Source organism: Mauremys reevesii, linkage group 8, assembly GCF_016161935.1.
Source record: "Mauremys reevesii isolate NIE-2019 linkage group 8, ASM1616193v1, whole genome shotgun sequence".
NCBI lineage: Eukaryota > Metazoa > Chordata > Testudines > Geoemydidae > Mauremys > Mauremys reevesii.
The window spans coordinates 51249654-51263664 of NC_052630.1; the positions used below are offsets into that span (position 1 = coordinate 51249654).

Genomic DNA, 14011 nt, shown 5'->3' on the forward strand with positions numbered 1-14011 from the left:
CTCGCACAAAACCAAGCACCACCGGCCCTTCTCCGAGGCCTCGCCCCTCTCACTCCATCCCCCCTCCCTCTGTCGCTCGCTCTTCCCCACCCTCACTCACTCATTTTCATCGGGCTGGCTCAGGGGGTGAGAGCTCCGGCTGGGGGTGCGGCCAGAAACGAGGAGTTCAGGGTGTGGGAGGGGGCTCAGGATTGAGATGTGGGAGGGGGTGACGGCTCCAGCTGATGATGCAGGCTCTGGGGTTGCACCAGGGATGAGGAGTTTGGGTTGCAGGAGGAGACTCTGGGCTGGGGGGTGCAGCCAAGGGATTTGGAGTGTGGGAAGGTGCTCTGGGCTGAGGCAGGAGGTTGGGGTGTGGGAGAGGTGAGGGCTCCGGCTGGGGGTGCAGGCTCTGGTGTGGGGCCAGGGATGAGGGAATTAGGGTGCAGGAGGGGGCTCTGGGCTGGGGCAGGGGGTTGGGGTGAGGGTTCTGTCTGGGGATATGGGGCTGGGGATGAGAGGTTTGGGGTACGGAGGGTGCTCTGGGAAAGGGCCAAGGAGTTTGGAGGGCGGAAGGAGGATCAGGGCTGGGGCAGAGGGTTGGGGAGCAGGAAGAGGTGTGGGATGCAGGCTCCAGGTAGTGCTTACCTCAGGCAGCTCCCAGAAGCAGCGTCATGTCCCCCTCTGCTTTCTACACGAAGGTGCAGCCAGGCATCTCTGTGCGCCGCCCCATCCGCTGGCACCACCCCCACAGTTCCCATTGGGACAGTTCCTATCCAATTGGAACTGCGGAGCGGTGCTTGGGGCAGCGCCAGAGCACAGAGTTCCTTGGCTGCCCTACACCCAGGGGCTGCAGGGACATGCTGCTGCTTCTGGGAGCTGCACGGAGCCATGGCAGGCAGGGAGCCTGCCTTAGCCCCGCTGCACCACTGACCAGACTTTTAACGGCCCAATCAGCGGTGCTGACCAGAGGTCCCTTTTCAACTGGGTGTCCCGGACGCCTGGCAATCCTACTTACCCTAGCTGGATATTTACAATTTAAAACAAAATGTCTGCTTGCATGGGGCATACATCTCCTTAGGAAAGCTGTGATGGAAATTGGATGGCTTAGTAAATAATATGTTGGCCCTTAGCTCCAGTGAAATTAATTTACATATTTTCAAGGTAAGTATTAACAGACACTCCGATTTCTAAACTGCTAAATGCATAATTTAGTGCAACTGACGGATTCTGCTAAGAGGAGGCCTCGGGCCACATCCAGCATGGAAATGCAATTATTTTGTGCAATGAAGAAAGAAAATAATACGCAGGGTGCTTCATCAGCGAGCCACTTACGAAAATCTAGGAATCTTCGCTGCTGGAAATACTATTCACAGAGCTCTTGATTACTGTTACAAGTGTAACTGTTTACTGATCCAAATGAAGTTTCTGCAGTAGGTGAATGAACAAAGATAGAGGGAAAATTTGACTAGATGACCTATGGTAAGGTGGCTTTTCTATTACCAATTTTTTATTCTATTAACTTTTGTATAAAATTATATGTATTATCAATCCAACAAATAAATACCCCCAATCTCTTTGCCCATCTTTGAATTTGAACCACAGTTAAAGGTACTGAAAAAAGTTAACGCTAAGGCTTCGTCTTCCTCTCCAGCTCCCATTCAAGGAGGTTCAAGTGGTAGGATGACTGTTACTCATTGTCCCTGCAGTCTTCAGGTAGACTCACGCCAGATTCCTTCTTTCTATATGACTGTCCAATAAATGCTCCCCAGGATCTCTCCCTCACCTTGTGCTCAACTTGGTGCGGCTCACCATTTCTGGCAGCGTTCCCGATGTCCCCCCAGATATCATTCCACTAAAATCTTGTGTGCAATGTATTCTGGGATGGAGAGTGCCAGGATACGCAAAGCTTGCACGTGGTAGTAGTGAGCTGAGCAGAGTGGCTGCAAGTGTCAACCCAGTTACCACAGAGAGTTCTTGGATCTGTACCTTGGAAATCTGAAGCGCAATTGCTGCACTGTGACTATAATCTTAGGGGGTAAACATCCAGCTAACAGGCAAGAGCAGTTTACTAGTATAATTTAATCCAATCTACCAATCTCTGGACCTAGTCTAAAGTTCTCTTTCAACTGCTCAGCTGTCTGCCTTTAGCTCTATCAGAATCATTTAAGGGAATAGGCTACTGAAGTGATAGACAATCACAAGGAATTTTTTTTATTATTTAAGAAACATTGCATGCTCTCAATCAGAGAAGTAAAGTGGTCTCTTGCTTATTTTAATAAACACTAAAAGACCTCAGGGCTAATGGCCAAATCTGTCTTCATTTTGGGATCTACCTCTCCTTTCCTCCAGTTTGCCTTTACAAGCTGTCAGTGAGGGCAGTTCCTATTGAAACCAGTGTTTCCTACTGCTCTCATCATGATCAGTTAGGGAATTCGGTTTTCTTCTTTCCACATGAGTGAATGATCACTAGTTCAGTGTTTTTGATATCCATCAGCCTTGGGATGGCGGCTATTTTCTGGAAACTACGGGACCTCTCGTTGTGGCAAAATATATTGTTGCAGCAACACTGTATTGCATAGAGGTTGTCATCTTGCAGTGGGCTGAGAATTGCTGAGATAGACTACTGTGGATCATTGTCTGAATTAAAATAATAATAGCTTCAGAAAGCATTGTGAAAATAAACAACTAGAATATGACTGGGCATGTTTGTATTTTGTCATTAACAGTTTTGTCTTATTAGCTTGCTGTAGAATGGGTTGGTTTAAAGAAGGAATCTGATTCTTCAATCAGACTTAGGTGAAAAAGGGGTTTGGCCCTGTACTGTCATACATTTATTGCTTCAGTATTGTGCGGAAGCATGTGGCTAGCTTGAGGCAAGTCTCTCTCCCTGGTATAAATTTACATAACTATAGGATACTTACTAAAGGTTAGTCTGAGCAGCAATTTGTCTTGTCAGGATGTTATGATATGACTGGGAGACTATCGTTTTGTGAAATGGTATTTAATCTTGCTTGTGTGTAAATGAAGCTGAACTGTGTGTTTATCCATGTTATGCTATAGTGTTTAATTCCTTCAACATGATTCACAACGTGTGCACGTGCACGCACACAACTATTTTGTCCCATCTTCATGTTATAGCATGGTCAGAAGGCTATTACATTAGAACACAATTTCTCAACACAATAAGAATTCCTTTATAGATGGGCTCATAGAATGATCCGAGTGTGGAAGTTGAGCTTGGGGTTGTTAGCTGGCTGTGGAGACTTCTGCTTCTATAACTGGTCTGTTTAGATATTTAATTTGGGACAGGTCACTTGTTCAAATCTGCAGGAGAGCTGTCCTGATGGAAAGGCATTGCTGTTTGATGGCATTTTGCCTCATGCAAAATGACTTAATGAACTTTTGCTATGCCCTGATGGGCAAATGAGGCAGGCACAGGAGTAGGAATTGCTGGCTGTGCCATTGACTACTGGTGTGACCTTGAGAGAGTCATTTCATCTCTTTCCCTCCCCCCTCCCCCATATCTTTTTGGATTTAAAACTTTTCTGAGCAGGGAGTTATGTTTGTGCAGTGGCCAACACAGTGGAGCCCTGATCTTATCTTGGTTGGGGCCTCTAGATGCTACTGTAATACAAATAAGTTACCTAATCAAAAAAACACCATATCACGTCTCTGGCAGTCTTGTTGGTAGCTTCTGCAGAGGAGCAAAGGACTGGTGGTTATGGAGAATGAACTAGTCCTTTTTAACTCTTGAGATGGACCCTCTGGGGCACGAATGAGATGCATTTGTGGGACATTGTGAAGTACTATTGTTGCACTATGGCTGCCCATCCTGCACCTACTTCCAGGTCTGTAAATACATCACCTTCATCCAATACTTGAGTAACCTTTAACATTTTAATAAGAGTGACTTGAGTGTACAGAGTATAATTACATTGCTGTGAAGGAGTCACTCAGTGACTACATTAGAGCCTATCAGTCAGTCAGTCCATCAGAGACTGTCTCTGCTGTGTGAGTCAGATCCATTTTTCCTTTTCTTATACAGTAAGTGCCTCATACATAGAACATTAGTACGTTTTGATTTATAATACTACTGCTACTTTGTGCTTACATAGCGTCTGTATCAGAAGCTGTCAAAGCTCCAGTATTTGCATATATTCTGAATGATCATTTACTAAATTGCTTTATAAAAATATGAACACCCTTGCTTCTGTGCAGCTTGACTTATCATGGGTGTTGACTTCTAAATCCTTAGGGTAGCAAAGATGCTTAGCTTCATAGGTTTCAAAGCCATAACAGTTTGAGGTGACACTTTTAACAGGTGACAAGTAGTGGATGCTCATCCATTTATGATGATATAAAGTGTTGCTAATTATGGATTTATAATTTGTCACTGCTATTAGGAGGTTTCAAATTTTCAAAATATATGGGCTTTACCAGGAGTTCAGTTAAATTTTTTGCTGGATGGGCTTCCACACATTCAAATGGAGAAATACTCCAAAATTTGGGAACGGGACAATTGAAATTAAATAGTTTAATGGAAATACTGAATTTTGTCCACCTACCACTCCAAATAACTATCACTTTTAACTTTGGAGAAGCAATAGCCTTTCCATAATTAAGGTGGAGACTTGCTTCCCATAATAACATTGTTTTTTTGTTAATCCATTCTACCTCCCCTCCCCACATACACACTTTCAGATTTCACTAAAGGTAATTTCCATTTCAAATTCTGCATACCCTCTCTCTGGTTGGAAGATCATTTTTTGTCCACATTTACTTTAGTCCAGATGGACTATTTTTGCAACATAGGTCTCAGGGTGGAAATAAGTATTAATCCATGTTTTGAAAATTCTTCTAATGTTTTTTGCAGCAACTAATCTCAAAAGCTGCTTGTCCTGGAATATTCAGACAAGACTTATTTGACAGCTCTTGGCAAGCTCCAGAGTACAAGACCCATTTTGAGATGAAGAAGGCATATTTAGGAAGTTATTAACAGCATGTGTTCTATCTCTGGCAGACTATAAAAGGGAGACCAAAGCTGTCGATCGAGAAGCTTCAGAATGTAAACCAGTTGCTATGCAGCTTTGTTACTGTTTACAGTCTAGACGTACCTAAACGGGGAGAAGATTTCTGATAGAGGGCTCTGCAGTCTAGCATGCAAAGTCATAACAACATCCAGTGGCTGGAAATTGAGGCTAGACAAATGAAGACTGGAAATAAGGTATAAATTATAAATAGTAAGTGCAGTTAATTATTGGAGCAACTTAGCAGGGGAATGGATGGATTTGCCATCCCTTTTAAGTCTTTATGAGAGGATAGGATGTCTATCTAAAAGATATGCTTTAGCTCAATCAAAAGTAATGAGTTAAATGCAGGAGTCACTGGATGAGGTTTTGTGGCCCATGTGATGCAGAAGGTCAGACTAGATGATCATAGTAGTCCCTCCTGACCTTTTGATCTATGGATCTGTGAATTTCCATGTTTTTGAACAGTTCTGTAGAGTTTAACAATAACTGGTTTTTCAATTATTGTATTTTTTATAACTACAATGCTCCTAGGAGGATTTTTACCCTCACCCTTTTTACCCTCATACGTACTTTCAACTTCTGGTCCAGGGCAAGCAGGCTTATCACATGGTGATGTCCTTCCTGCCTCCAGCTTCTCAGGATATGTCTACACTGGAAATGCTACACTGCCACAGCTGCTCTTTTGTGCTGTAGACACTCACTACAGCGATGGAGAGGGTTCTTTCATTGATGTAATAAGTGCACCTCTCTGAGAGGCGGTAGCTAGGTTCATGGAAGAATTCTTCCGTTGACCTAATGGTTTCTACATCTGAGCTTAGGTCAGCTTATCTAAATTGCATAGTGAGTGAAATTTTTCACAGCCTTGAGCGATGCAGGTAAGCCTGTAGTGTAGACTAAGGGTACGCTACGAAATTAGGTCGAATTTATAGAAGTCGTCTTTTTAGAAATTGTTTTTATATAGTCAATTGTGTGTGTCCTCACACAAAATGCTCTAAGTGCATTAACTCGGCGGACTGCTTCCACAGTACCGAGGCTAGCATCAACTTCTGGAGCGTTGCACTGTGGGTAGCTATCTCACGGTGCCTGTAGTCTCCGCCACCCATTGGAATTCTGGGTTGAGATCCCAGTGCCCAATGGGGCAAAGGCAGTGTCACGGGTCGTTCTGGGTACATGTCGTCAGGCCCCCCTCTCCCTCCCTCCCTCCCTCCGTGAAAGCAACAGCAGACAATCGTTTTGTGCCTTTTTTCCTGGGTTACTTGTGCAGATGCCATACCATGGCAAGCATGGAGCCCGTTCAGCTCACTGTCACCGTACGTCTCCTGAGTGCTGGAAGACGCGGGACTGCATTTCTACGCAGCAGCACTCATTGCCTTTTGGCAGCAGACGGTGCATTACGACTGGTAGCCATCGTCGTCATATTCCTGGGTGCTCTTTTAGCCAACCTCGGTGAGGTCGGTCTGGGGCACCTGGGCAGACATGGGAGTGACTCAGCCAGGTCATTCCCCAGTCGTTCTGCACCATCTTCTGGCGAGCGCCCAGAAGATGACTATGTCTAGCAGTCATAATGCAGCATCTTCTTCCAAGGACCCAGGAGATGACGATGGCTAGCAGTCGTACTGCACCATCTGCTGCCAGCCTAAGATGTATAAGATAGATGGAGTGGATCAAAACAAGAAATAGACCAGATTTGTTTTGTATTCATTTGCTCCCTCCTCCCTCCATGAAATCAACGGCCTACTAAACCCAGGGTTTTAGTTCAATCCTTGAGGAGGGCATTCTGTGTGACAGTTGTGTTTCTCCTTGATGCAAAGCCGCCCTCTTTGTTGATTTTAATTCCCTGTAAGCCATGTTGTCAGTCGCCCCTCCCTCCGTCAGAGCAATGACAGACAATCGCTTCACACCTTTTTTCAGAGCAGATGCCATAGCACTGAGAACATGGAGCCCGCTCAGATCACTGCGGCAATTATGAGCACTGTGAACACCACACGCATTATGGTGCATTATATTCAGAACCAGAAACTGCAAAAGCGAAACCAGGCGAGGAGGCAACAACAACGCGGTTACGAGAGTGATGAGGACATAGACATGGACGTAGACTTCTCACAAAGTACAGGCCCCGGCAATGTGCACATCATGGTGTTAATGGGGAAGGTTCATGCCATGGAATGCCGATTCTGGGCCCAGGAAACAAGCACAGACTGATGGGACCGCACAGTGTTGCAGGTCTGGGACGATTCCCAGTGGCTGCGAAACTTTTGCATGCGTAAGGGCACTTTCATGGAACTTTGTGACTTGCTTTCCCCTGCCCTGAAGCGCAAGAATACCAAGATGAGAGCAGCCCTCATAGTTCACAAGCGAGTGGAGATAGCCCTGTGGAAGCTTGCAACGCCAGACAGCTACCGGTCGGTCGGGCATCAATTTAGAGTGGGCAAATCTCCTGTGGGGACTGCTGTGATCGAAGTAGCCAATGCAATCAAAGAGCTGCTGATATCAAGGGTAGTGACTCTGGGAAATGTGCAGGCCATAGTGGATGGCTTTGCTGCAATGGGATTCCCTAACTGTGGTGGGGTGATAGACGGAACCCATATCCCTATCTTGGCACCGGAGCACCAAGTCAGCGAGTACATAAACTGAAAGGGGTACTTTTCAATGGTGCTGCAAGCACTGGTGGATCACAAGGGACATTTCACCAACATCAACGTGGGATGGCCGGGAAAGGTACATGACGCTCGCATCTTCAGGAACTCTGGTCTGTTTCAAAAGCTGCAAGAAGGGACTTTCTTCCCAGACTAGAAATAACCGTTGGGGATGTTGAAATGCCTATAGTTATCCTTGGGGACCCAGCCTACCCCTTTATGCCATGGCTCATGAAGCCATACACAGACAGCCTGGACAGTAGTCAGGAGCTGTTCAACTATAGGCTGAGCAAGTGCAGAATGGTAGTAGAATGTGCATTTGGACATTTAAAAGCGTGCTGGCGCAGTTTACTGACTTGGAAAGACCTCAGCGAAACCAATGTTCCCATTGTTATTACTGCTTGCTGTGTGCTCCACAATATCTGTGAGAGTAAGGGGGAGACGTTTATGGCGGGGTGGGAGGTTGAGGCAAATCGCCTGGCTGCAGATTACGCACAGCCAGACACCAGGGCGGTTAGAAGAGTACAGGAGGGTGCGGTGTGCATCAGAGAAGCTTTGAAAACCAGTTTCATGACTGGCCAGGCTACAGCGTGAAAGTTCTGTTTGTTTCTCCTTGATGGACCCCCCCCCCCTTGGTTCACTGTACTTCCCTGTAAGCTAACCACCCTCCCCTCCCCCCTTTGATCACCACTTGCAGAGGCAATAAAGTCATTGTTGCTTCACATTCATGCATTCTTTATTAATTCATCACACAAATAGAGGGATAACTGCCAAGGTAGCCCGGGAAGGGTGGGGGATGAGGGAAGCACCGGGTGGGGTGGGGGAGGAGGGAAGGACAAGGACCCACTGCACTTTAAAGCTTTAAAACTTATTGAAGGCCAGTCTTCTGTTGCTTGGGCCATCCTCTGGGGTGGAGTGGCTGGGTGGCCGGAGGCCCCCCCACCGCGTTCTTGGGTGTCTGGGTGAGGAGGCAATGGAACTTGGGGAGGAGGGCGGTTGGTTACACAGGGGCTGTAGTGGCGGTCTGTGCTCCTGCTGACTTTCCTGCAGCTCAACCATACGATGGAGCATATGAGTTTGATGCTACAGCAGCCTGAGCATTGACTCCTCTGTCAGCAACCTGACGCCACCTATCATCTTCAGCCCGCCACTTACCGTCTTCAGCCTGCCACCTCTCCTCGTGTTCATATTGTGCTTTCCTGCACTCTAATATTGTCTGCCTCCACGCATTCTGCTGTGCTTTGTCAGTGTAGGAGGCCAGCAGGAGCTCAGAGAACATTTCATCCCGAGTGCATTTTTTTCACCTTCTAATCTTCGCTAGCCTCTGGGAAGGAGAAACATATGCAGCTGGTGGAGAAAAAAAAAGGGAAAGTGGTAGATAAAAAAAGACACATTTTATAAAACGATGGGTACACTCTTTCATGGTAAACCTTGCTGTTAACATTATGTAGCACATGTGCTTTCATTACAAGGTCGCATTTTGATGGCTTCACCCCTCTCCACACCGCATGGCTAACAATGGGGAATATTTCTGTTCAGCCACAGGCAAACAGCCCAGCAGGAACGGGCATCTCTGAATGTCCGCTTAATAAAACCACCCTATTTCAACCAAGTGACCATGAATGATATCACTCTCCTGAGGATAACAGAGAGAGATAAAGAACGGATGTTGTTTGAATGCCAGCAAACACCGGGACCAGGGGTGAGCTGGAGCTGGTTCGCACTGGATCTCAGGAACCGGTTGTTAAATTTAGAAGCGGTTTTAGAACCACTTATTAACTGGCTTCCCTGCGAGGGAAGCTTTGATGGGCTCTGGCTGGGGAAGCCTGCAATTCCTCCTCCCGGCCGCCGGGGGGCGCTGCGCTGCAGGAGCCATGTGGGCTGCCTCCTGGCCCTGTTGCTGCTGCTGCTGCTCCTTGGACCTCTGGACCTGGGGCTCCTGCGGCTGCTTGGTGGGTTCCCGGCTGCGTCCTGCTGCTCGGGCTGCTCCCAGCCGCTCTCCCCGTGTGACCCTGTCACCCTGCCTGAAGCCACCCTCTGCCTACAGCCCCTGCCACAGCCCCTGCACACAGCCGCCCCCTGCCCACAGCCACCCCCATCACACCCTCTGCCACAGCCCCCGCCACAGCCACCCTCTGCCTGCTCTCCCGCCACAGCCACCCCCTGCCCACAGCCCTTGCTCGCAGCCAGCCCCGCCTTCACCCCCTGCCCGCAGCCGCCCCCTGTCTTTACCCCCTGCCCGCAGCCGCCCCCTCCCGCAGCCAGCCTCTGTCTGCACCACCTGCCCACAGCCAGCCCCTGTTGCAGCCAGCCCATGTCACACTCCCTGCCTCCAGCTAGCGTTGCCCCACGCCCCTGGGACCCACACATGTGCCACCCTAGGGTGACCAGACAGCAAGTGTGAAAAATCGGGACAGGGGCTGAGGGGTAATAGGAGCCTATATAAGAAAAAGACCCAAAAATTGAGACTGTCCCTATAAAATTGGGACATCTGGTCACCCTAGCACACCCCAAGGGAGTGGCGGGGACCCACACATGTGAAACGGAGCTCATTTCTAGTTCAGGCCCATCTTTTTAAAAAAGAACTTTAGGTAGGGTTACCATACATCTGTATTTTCCCAGAGATGTTAGGCTTTTAGGTTCTTAAATCGCTGTCTGGGCGGAATTTTTAAAATTTAAAAATTCCTCCCGGGAAAATACGGATGTATGGTAACCCTATTGGTACAAAAAATACATACTGTGGCATATCCCTTAAATCAGAACTTTTTATAGGGAACCAGTTGTTAAGGTTTTAGCAGCTCATCACTGACCGGGACCATACACTGCAATGCTTTGTTCGGCAATGATTCCCAACTACGTGCTACTGGCCTGGTGTGGTAAAGTGTCCTACCATGGAGGCCTTTTGCAAAGGCTTTGGGAGTACATCCAGGATAGCTTTATGGAGATGTCCCTGGAGGATTTCCGCTCCATCCCCAGACACGTTAACAGACTTTTCCAGTAGCTGTACTGGCCGTGAATGCCAGGGCAAATGAATCATTAAGCATGCTTGCTTTTAAACCATGTGTAATATTTACAAAGGTACACTCACCAGAGGTCCCTTCTCCGCCTACAGGGTCCGGGAGCCCACCTTGGGTGGGTTAGGGGGTTACTGGCTCCAGGTCCAGAGTGAGAAACAGATCCTGGCTGTGGGGAAACCGGTTTCTCCATTTCCTTGCTGTGAGCTATCTTCAACATCCTCATCATCATCTTCCTCGTCCCCAAAACACGCTTCCATATTGCGTTCTACTCCACTGATGGAGTCAAAGCACAGGGTTGGGGTACTGGTGGCTGCACCCCCTTAAATGACATGCAGCTCATCATAGAAGCGGCATGTTTGGGGCTGTGACCCGGAGCAGCCGTTTGCCTCTCTGGTTTTTTGGTAGGCTTGCCTGAGCTCCTTAATTTTCACGTGGCACGGCCGCCAGTCCCTGTTATAGTCTCTGTCCTTCATGCCCTTGGAGACTTCTTCAAATGTTTTGGCATTTTGTTTACTGGAATGGAGTTCAGCTAGCACAGATCCCAGACCTCTTGTTTGGTCCATGCTGGAGCTCTTTTGTGATTCTGGGACTCCTGTGGTCACCTCTGCTGATGAGCTCTGCATGGTCACCTGTGCTGATCAGCTCGCAACGCTGGCCAAACAGGAAATGAAATTCAAAAGTTCGTGGGACTTTTCCTGTTTACCTGACCAGTGCATTTGAGTTGAGAGCACTGTCCAGAGAGTTCACTGTGGAGCACTCAGGGATAGCTCCTGGAGGACAATACCGTCGAATGGTATGATGGGATAGCCTAATTTTGGCAATTAATTGATCTTTGATTATTAGCAGGTAAATAGGCCCAATGGTCTGTGATGGGATGTTAGATGGGTTGGGATCTGAGTTGCTACAGAGAATTCTTTCCTGGGTGCTGGCTGGTGAGTCTGGCCCACATGCTCAGGGTTTAACTGATTGCCATATTTGGGGCCGAGAAGGAATTTTCCTCCAGGGAAGATTGGCAGAGGCCCTGGAGGTTTTTCGCCTTCCTCTGCAGCATGGGGCATGGGTCACTTGCTGGAGGATTCTCTGCACCTTGAGGTCTTTAAACCACAATTTGAGGACTTCAGTAACTCAGACTTAGGTTAGGGGTTTGTACAGGAGTGGGTGGGTGAGATTCTGTGGCCTGCGTTGTACAAGAGGTCAGACTAGAGGACCATAATGGTCCCTTCTGACCTTAAGTCTATGAATCTATGAATTGCGTCCACACTACCCCAAATTTGACCCGGCAAGGCCGATTTCAGCACTAACTCCACTTCCAACGAGGGGATAAAGAAATCGATTTAAAGAGCCCTTTAAGTCGAAAAAAAGGGCTTCGTCATGTGGACAGGTGCAGGGTTAAATCAAGGTAACGCTGCTAAATTTGACCTAAAATCATAGTGTAGACCAGGCTTATGTGTGAATCCCATGAAAAGGACCTAAATTGCATAAATACTTCCCTACATTACTTCCTGTGTAAACAATTGCTGTAGCTGGCCCAAGGAGTTATGTGATGGTTAGTGGGAAGAGAGGAAGTCAACATTATGAAAAAGTTTGAAAACTAAGAGCTACTGAGTATGTTGAATTCCTAATTGAGCACTTCACTGTTTCCTTCTCCCTTCCTTATACGATTTTGTGTTTTGTCATGATGTTACATAAAATCACAAATTGCTATTTCAAAAAGCCACTTTTATATTTCTGATATTTTCCCCCCTGTGAATATTACTTTAAAAAATATGATACAAGAAAAGGGATGTTTTCAGTCTGCAACACATGGTGACAATGTCACAGGGAAAAATTAAGGTGTAACCTTGTGTTCCAAGATTGTCCCTTCAGATGCCCTGGATAGAAAAGTGAAATGAGAGAATGAAAGGAGAACTAGTGAAATTAGCATTTTTAGTCAGTTTTCTATAGAAGATGGCATTCATGCTTTTCAACGTTATAAATAACCTTTCAAATGAATCAGTTTTCAAAGGGCGGATATGAAGACTTTTGTATGCACCATATTTCAGTTTCCCAAGAAAACTGGGAAGGAAGGAGGTAAGATGTTGGTGCTATATTACTCAATGTAGGGGTGGAAACAAACTAGCTAAGCGTTTGTAACTAAGTCTCTGTTTAATTCCATCCTCCATCCAAATAGTCATGCCATCAGTTTGCCTTTAAAATGTGCAAAGAAGACTTTTTTACAAAATTACAAAACCGAAATTTGTGGAAAAACACAAAGTTTGTCAAATCATTAATATTTCTCTCACACATGCCCTTCCATCACAGAATTGTCAAGAACACAGGAAATATCCTAATTTTCATATTAGGATCAAGTACCTTTTCTATGAGTCTATGAGAGAGACTCAGCTAAGCCTTACATGCTTCTGTCATATTTCACTTTTGAACTGAACCGTGTTCCCTCATTAATTTGGATTCAGTGTATCATCTGCCTTGCTTATATAGATTTTAAAGAAAATATCTGCCCCATACAAACAATACTTGCTACTGGATGCCTAGGTAATTGGAATTTTCTTCTCTGTTGGGCCTTGATACCACTTTTTCTTCTTCACTTGCTGGCTGGGATCCTATTCTTTGCTTTGCTGATCTAGTGGCTTTTGTTTGGTTGGTTTGGTTTTAGTCCACTATCAGCAAGTGGCCCAGCTCAGTCCTCCCTCCTCTTCGTTGCAGAGAGGCAGTTTGTAATTGGGACCAATAATAATGCAGTTGTTGGGAATGGGACAGGTTAATTAAAATGAAAAACAGGTTTACTGAGAATGATGAACAAAGGGATCCTGTCTCTTTCAAGGATGCAGTTTGATTAATGCATCAGCCTGATCTCTGAAGACAAAGACATTTTTGATTTGTTGGGCCCAGGAGTCCCTCACTTATCAGGACTTGTCTTGGCTTGTGCATGTGTAAACCTGTAAAATAGCATTTTGTGCAGAATAAATCATATGCCAAAAATCCTGTCTAGTTAAATCTGACCCTTTCCTCTGTTGTAAAGTCACAATGCTGCAAGTCTCCTTTGTAGTGCTGCAGGACAGTCTTGGTGTCTGGACAGCACAGAGTTGTTACGCACTCTTTTTTTGTAAATAAACTGAATCCATTACAGTGTGGATGGCTCCTATGAACCCCCAGCATAGCTCATTTCTACTGACCCTCTTATTTGCCCCATGGAAAGAGAGCTATTAACTAGGGAGGCTATCATCCAGCAGGACTTCTGATTGCTGCTTCTCATTCTGATGAAGAGGAGCTGTTCTAATATCCTTAATGCTGCTGTTGGCAGTCAGAAACAGATTCCATTATTGTTGATCAATGCAGCCGCCATGCA

General features: G+C 46.4%; 1 protein-coding gene across 15 annotated transcripts in view; it reads left to right on the top strand.

Moving 5' to 3' along the window:
- Positions 1-14011, top strand: part of RASAL2 (RAS protein activator like 2) — a 313872-nt gene that overhangs the window by 223882 nt on the left and 75979 nt on the right. The gene's annotated exons all lie outside the window — the stretch shown is intronic.